The sequence below is a fragment of the Terrapene carolina genome, unplaced genomic scaffold (genome assembly GCF_002925995.2).
Source record: "Terrapene carolina triunguis isolate 2854851 unplaced genomic scaffold, T_m_triunguis-2.0 Scaffold88, whole genome shotgun sequence".
Lineage (NCBI taxonomy): Eukaryota > Metazoa > Chordata > Testudines > Emydidae > Terrapene > Terrapene triunguis.
In genome coordinates, this window is record NW_020664439.1 from 46,839,448 (window position 1) to 46,845,545 (window position 6,098).

Consider the following 6,098-nt stretch of genomic DNA (forward strand, 5'->3'; position numbering starts at 1 on the left):
GTTCATCAGGCGGGCACCTCCCACCTGCATGAGATCTCCAGGATGATAGCCACACTGAACCAGAGCAGTGGCCCATCTCATCCTGTGTTGTAAGCAGGGTCGGCCCTAGACCAAATGGCACCCCAGGTGAGGAGCATCTTCGGAACACCCCCCCATTAGTTAAACTTTTGAATACCTTATTTTTTATGCATTTGTAGCCCATTTCACAACTTTGACGTACGATTTGCATGCGTGATTTATCCCTGTCATCTAAGGCGATAAATTTGCACGCTAGGATCTGTAAATCTGTATTTATATCTCACTGACTGACTGGTGACACCCTGACCCTTATAGACCCGCGAGGGCCTGGCTGACAACATCTAGGAGGTCCAAGGAAAATGTAGTTCCATGGAAGGTTCCATGAGATTCTATAAAGGTCCAGAACATTCTAGGAGGTTAGTGAAAGTGAATCCATATATGGAATCCCTGAAACATGTTACTTTAAATGTTCTATTTTCCCGTTTGTTACTAACAAACACCCCACCCCACCAAGCCCGGCACCCCAGGTGGTCGCCTGGGTCACTTACCCCTAAATCTGGCCGTGGTCGTAAGGACTGGAAGTAGGGGGAAGGACTGTTGTTGGCTGGACCGCATCCATGGTCAAGGAGTAGATTGGCACAGTGCCTCTGATAGGGCTGACTCACAAAGCCCAGTCCAGCCCTGACTCTCTGCCCGCACAACCCAATGGCAAATGAAATTCTGCAGGGCCATGTCAATCAGGGCAGCATTTTGCCTGGAACCTTCTTGAGAGCTTCTCAAGAGACTAGAAATCAGTAACCACGCCCAGCAGCTTCAGAGGTCCATCCGGAACCTCCCCCTAGAACGCAATTATGGAGCAGCCTCGCCTATAGGGGAAGTTCCTTTCAAGTTGCCCTGTCAATTACAGGTTGGTCTGTCTCTCTAGGGATGTACCCGATTGTAATGGCTATCCTCCGCTAATCTCCGTGCTGGCGCTATCTGCTCCTGACATTTACAGTCATAAAAAACTAAGCAAGAAATCGGCAAGAAACTGTTAGAATCTGCTCATGTTGTGGGGGGAAAAAGCCCTGGTGTCCTGAGACCAGCATCCCCCCCTCGTTCCTTACTGCTGTGTGCCCCCAGCTCTCCTGCTTACTGTCTCCTTCCTACCTCCCCACCTAAATCCACGCTTAACTGAAGGCCTAAATGAGGCCACTCTAAACCAGGAAGACTTCTAGTTGAGTCACTGAAAGCTGCCCCCAGCCCACCAGCCATTCACTGGCGACCGCTCTATATTTGTCTTTTTATTGTGTGTTCCCATCATGTGTGGTGGCTGATGGGGAAGAGGAAGAAAAGGGCTGGCTGGTGCCGATGCCAGCGGAGAAACACTCAGCAGGATGGCAGGTCCGGGTTACTAGTTCGGCTCCTGGATCTTCACATACCGGGGGAGTTTGCTGCTCTGCTTGTCCGGGGAGACATGGGTCAGGGGCTCTTCAGGCTTTGAAGGTCGCCGGGGGCGGGGGAGCTGGCTGCAGGATTTTGTGCCGCTACATCGACGCCTCAGCCTGTCTAGGCAGAGAGATGGCCCCACCTCGTCCCCATATGTATGCTCTCCTGGGGAGGAGGCTGTCCTAGTGGGAGGAGGAGCCGGAGTCTGAAGGGGAATCCCTGTGCCAGGCAGAAGGTGCTGTTTGCCCTCTCGCTCCATGCCCATCACTGCCAGGCCGTGCTTTACGTAGCTGCGGAAGAGGAGGGAGAAGTTTTCCAGGAAAGGCTCCAAGTCCGCATCGGGGCATTTCTTCTTGTATTCATACAGCTCCTCCAGACCCTCCCTAGCGTTCTCCTTGGAGCCAATCTTCTGAAAGATGTCTGCTAACATGTCATTGACTTTGCCCATTGCAGCCTTGTCGGCCGCATGAGAGACCCCCTGACTGGCATCTGTATCTGTCTTGTTGGCAGCCTGCATGGTGGAGAGCCTCGTCGCCCGGCGCAGGTGAGCCTCCAGCTCCGACTCCCCCTTGTTCTCTATCATGGTGAGGTGGTCCAGGATCTCAGGCCCTGTCAGCCTGCTCAGGGAGTGCAGTAGAGTTTTCAGAGCTATCTGGGGGAACGGGCTTGTGCACTGCTTCAGTTTCTCTTGGGGGAGCGCCTCCATGAAGAGGTGGATGTCCAGTAGAATCTGGTCCAGGTTGACGGTGCTGATTGTTCGAGGGAGAAGCTGCGTGATTCTCCACAGATACTTGGCCACCAGCTCGGGGAACTTGGGTGGGCCAGCTGCAGCCGTTAGGCTATCCTGGAGCAGGGCGAGCAAGGCACTAAATATTCTGGTCTGGTCAGACTGCTCCAGCACCTTTTTCATTAGGAGATTGATGGACTGGATGACCTCTTGCCCTTCTTCCAGGTCCTCCACCAGAGAATCCAGCATCAAGGTGATGAAACTGTGGAGCAGATCCTTCAACACCCCTGTGGAGGCCTCCCGGGCCAGGCTCTCAGTCTGGAACAACAGCATCATGTTGCGAATGATGCAGCCGTACAGCTGAATTACTTGGTCCTTCCCCAGTTTCTCCTCCCCCACCTGCAGCCTGTGGATGTACCGGAGCTGCCGCAAGGTGGCTATGAGGAACTGGTTGATGTGGCCAGACATGGCTTCCGCCTTGTCCTCCTGCTTCAGGATCTCATCGATCTGCGCCAGAGCCTGGATGATGGTGTCAACATCGCCACTGGCCACGTGGTGGATAATGAAGTTGATGGTGGAGGCAACGTTGCTGTGCATGCCATTAGGGTGCAGGGAGACAGCATGGGGCTGGGGTTCAGGGATTGCACCTGGCTGAGTGGTGCCATCCAGTTTGGGACTCTTGCACTGGAGAGAGTCATGCACATTCTCGGGCTCCTCTACGTCCAGCTGGAATGCCTGGGGAGCTGCCTGCCCCGTCTCCATGTCTGCTCCCGTGCTGTGGGCGTGACTGGGTTTAGAGGGTGTGTCCTCTGCTGATCCCATGCTGTCATTAGCACTTGCACTCAGCGCATGCGGTGGTCTCTCCGTGGCCTGTTTGGCCGGAGAAGCCACTGGCCTGTTGGCTGCCTGTTCCATGCTCTCTTCTAGCATCCTCATGTGTTTCTCTGAAAGATTCCCAATCAGCTTGAGCACCCCTTCCCCATGCACGTGGTGAGCGGTCACAATGATGTTTAAGGCAGCACTGCAGATGGCGTTGTTTTGGTCTCCGATGAAGGCAGATATCACCTTGAAGGCTTTGCCAGGGCTCGGCTGGCACACTTCCATGCCGTAGGCTTTGACTAAATATCCCAGCTCAGCGAGGCATCCTGCCTGCTGCTTGGCGTTCTTGGACCTGGCTCCTTCCATGATGAAGCTGAACATCTTCCTGGCTGGATAGACCAAGCAGACGCTCTTCAAAACAGCATGCACCTCCCTGAGGAGAACCTCTTTTGTCTCCCCCATCTTCATGACCAGGTAAGGGAGGAAAGATGCTGCCTCGTGCTCAGTCAGCTGGTATCTCTCCCGGCTCAGCAAGGAGAACAGCAGCCTGAGATACTCCAGGCTCTTCGTCAGAACCCAGGTGTTGTTGTCGAAGAACCGCAGGGTAAGCCACTTCAGGATCAGGTCCAGGCAGCTGATGAGGCCGTCCTTCTCCCTCTCCAAGTGCTTGACCAGGATGGCCAACGCTTTGATGTGGTGCTGGAAGTTGGAGTGAAACATCTCCTCCTGCAGCCAGTTGGACACACAGCTGCACATCTGAGCCTTCAGCTGCTCTGCGTACTTGTTGCTGGGGGCAGTGAAGTTCCACCTCAGCACCTTCCGCCCTCTCTCGTCCTTTGCCCTCTGCTCTTTCCCTTTGGGGACGGTGATAAAAATAGGACCCAGCTTGTTGCCACCATCCTTCAGGCTGGCCTTTATTTGCACCTTCCCCCCCTCTGGTAAGCCTTTGACTTTCAGGGCAGCCGCTCCTAATGTGGCTTCTTTGGGTCCAGGCTTCCGCTCCAGGGCGCTGCTGGACACTGAGTCTCCAGCAGGGGCTGGGGAAGAAAAGGCTGATGCCAGGTGGGATGTGGCTGAGGCTGAGGTGAAGGCCGGGATGGCTGTGACCCTTGGCAGCCTGGAAGGCAACTTAGCAGGAACAGTGGGCTTGTCCGGAGGGTTGGCTTTGGCTGTCTCCAGCATGGCCACTACGTGGTCCTTGGTAGTCGGCTTCAGTTGGCGAGCGGCTTCGGCCATCTCCTCAAATCCGAGGTGCATCAAGAAGAAGGGCAGGGCTTCCTGGGCCGCCTGCCGCACGTCGCCATTGCAATCTCCCAGGCAGGCGTAGAGGTGAGGTACACCCCGCAGCAGATCTGAGGGGGCAGAATGGAGCGCAGGCAGCTTCTCAGCCAGCCAGCCCAGCAGCTCTTGCCGTTGGAAAGCGTTTTCCTCTCTCGGCTCTTCGGAAGAGTCCTCCCCCTCCAGCCAGTCCTTCGTGCCGATCTGCTCGGCCCAGGCATTCACGGCCATGAGGGCCGAGGCTCTCACGTTGCTCTTGCTGTCCCTGAAGATGGCGACCAGGGGGACGCCCAGCTCCCTCACGTGCTGCTTGATGCTCGGGCCCACGGCGGTGGCCAGTCGCTGGAGGATTCTCAGGGTCTGCTGCACCAGGATTGTGTTGGGCTCCTGGAGACAAGCCCTCAGGGCAGCTGGGAGGCCTCCCACATTCGGCTGGATGAGGCTGGCGTCGCTGAGGATACCCGCCACCTCGTCCAGCCCCTCCTGCCGGATCCTCCAGCTCTTGTCCCACAGCTTCGACACCAGCGCTGAGGTGATCCTGTCACTGATATCCACAGCCTCAGTCCTGCCCTGGTCCTGGGGGTCCCCTCCCTTCCCCTCATCTCCGCTCCCCCTACAGTGCTTGGAGCTGCCCCGGGTGGGAGCAGGTGGGCTCTGCCCTTTCATCTTCTCCAGCTCGGCGTCAATCTGGGAGAGAAGGGGCAGCATCTCGCCCTCGAAGAACGCTCTCAGAGGGGCGCCCACGTACAGAGAAATGGTCCCCAGCAGGATGAAGGCAGAGGCCCGTACATCCGGGTGACCAGCAGCAAGGGCAGCCTTTATGGTACTGACCAAGGCCTTCACCTCCATCCCAGCGAAGCCGAACTCTGTAACGGCGTTCGCCAGCCAGTTCAGGGCTTCTGCCTGGGTCCTGGGCTGGGTCTGTGAGAAAGCCAATGTCGTGACTTTGCCGGCTGTCCACGGCAGCGCACAGGCCTCTGCGATCGCTGTCAGGGCTCCTTTGGCGTCGCTGCTGCAGATCACGTCGCCCACCTTCCCCACCAGGCCGGCCAAGACGACCTGAGCTGACGTTCTGGAAAAGTTTCCCTTCTGGGCGATCAGGGTGATGATGTGAAGCTTTTTCTGCATCACCGGGAGTTTGGTTTCCTCCCAGCCACGATCCTTCTCCAGCAGCCTCACCAGGGCCTGGCAGGGCATGGTGTTCTTCTCTATTTCTTCCACAGCCTTCTGAAATGCCTCCATGCCGGAAAACCTCTCCTTCCAGTTGCTGCTGGCCAACTGCTGGATGCAGGAGGCTGGAAGGACAGCTGCCGCCACTTCCTCACACGAGTCTTCTGAGAGCTCAAGTTCAAACATGTTGCTTGGCGCCGACCTTTGTTTACTTTGGGTGCCAGAACCTCCTGCACCATCGGTTCCTAGGTGGGTGACCCGGCGGGGTGACAAGAGCTTCCAAATGCGCTGCCGAGGGTCTTTCGGAGGTCCTTGCCCCCTGCAGCTGCTGGAGGAGCTGCTGATGTTCCAGCAGCAGCGTCGGCTTCCTGGTGATCATCTGCTGCTCCTGCTTGTGAGAGCCGATGAGCTCACTGCCTTGGGTCTGACGACGGCAGGTCATTGTGACGTCATCCACCCATGTTGAGTCCCGAGAAGAGAAGGCCAAGGGTGGGGGACATGGTAACAGTCTTCAAATATGTAAGACGCTGTTCTAAAGAGGATGGTGATCAACCAGGCTCCATGTCCACTGAGGTAAGAGAAGGAAGGATCCGCTTAGTTCGCAGCAAGGGAGATTTAGGTTAGAAATTAGGAAAAGCTTTCTAACTAGAGGGTAATG

General features: G+C 56.3%; 1 pseudogene; it reads right to left on the minus strand.

Annotated features, from left to right (window-relative positions):
- Positions 1 to 1,411: 1,411 nt before the first annotated feature.
- On the minus strand, positions 1,412 to 5,882 carry LOC112108301 (annotated as a pseudogene).
- Positions 5,883 to 6,098: the final 216 nt, after the last annotated feature.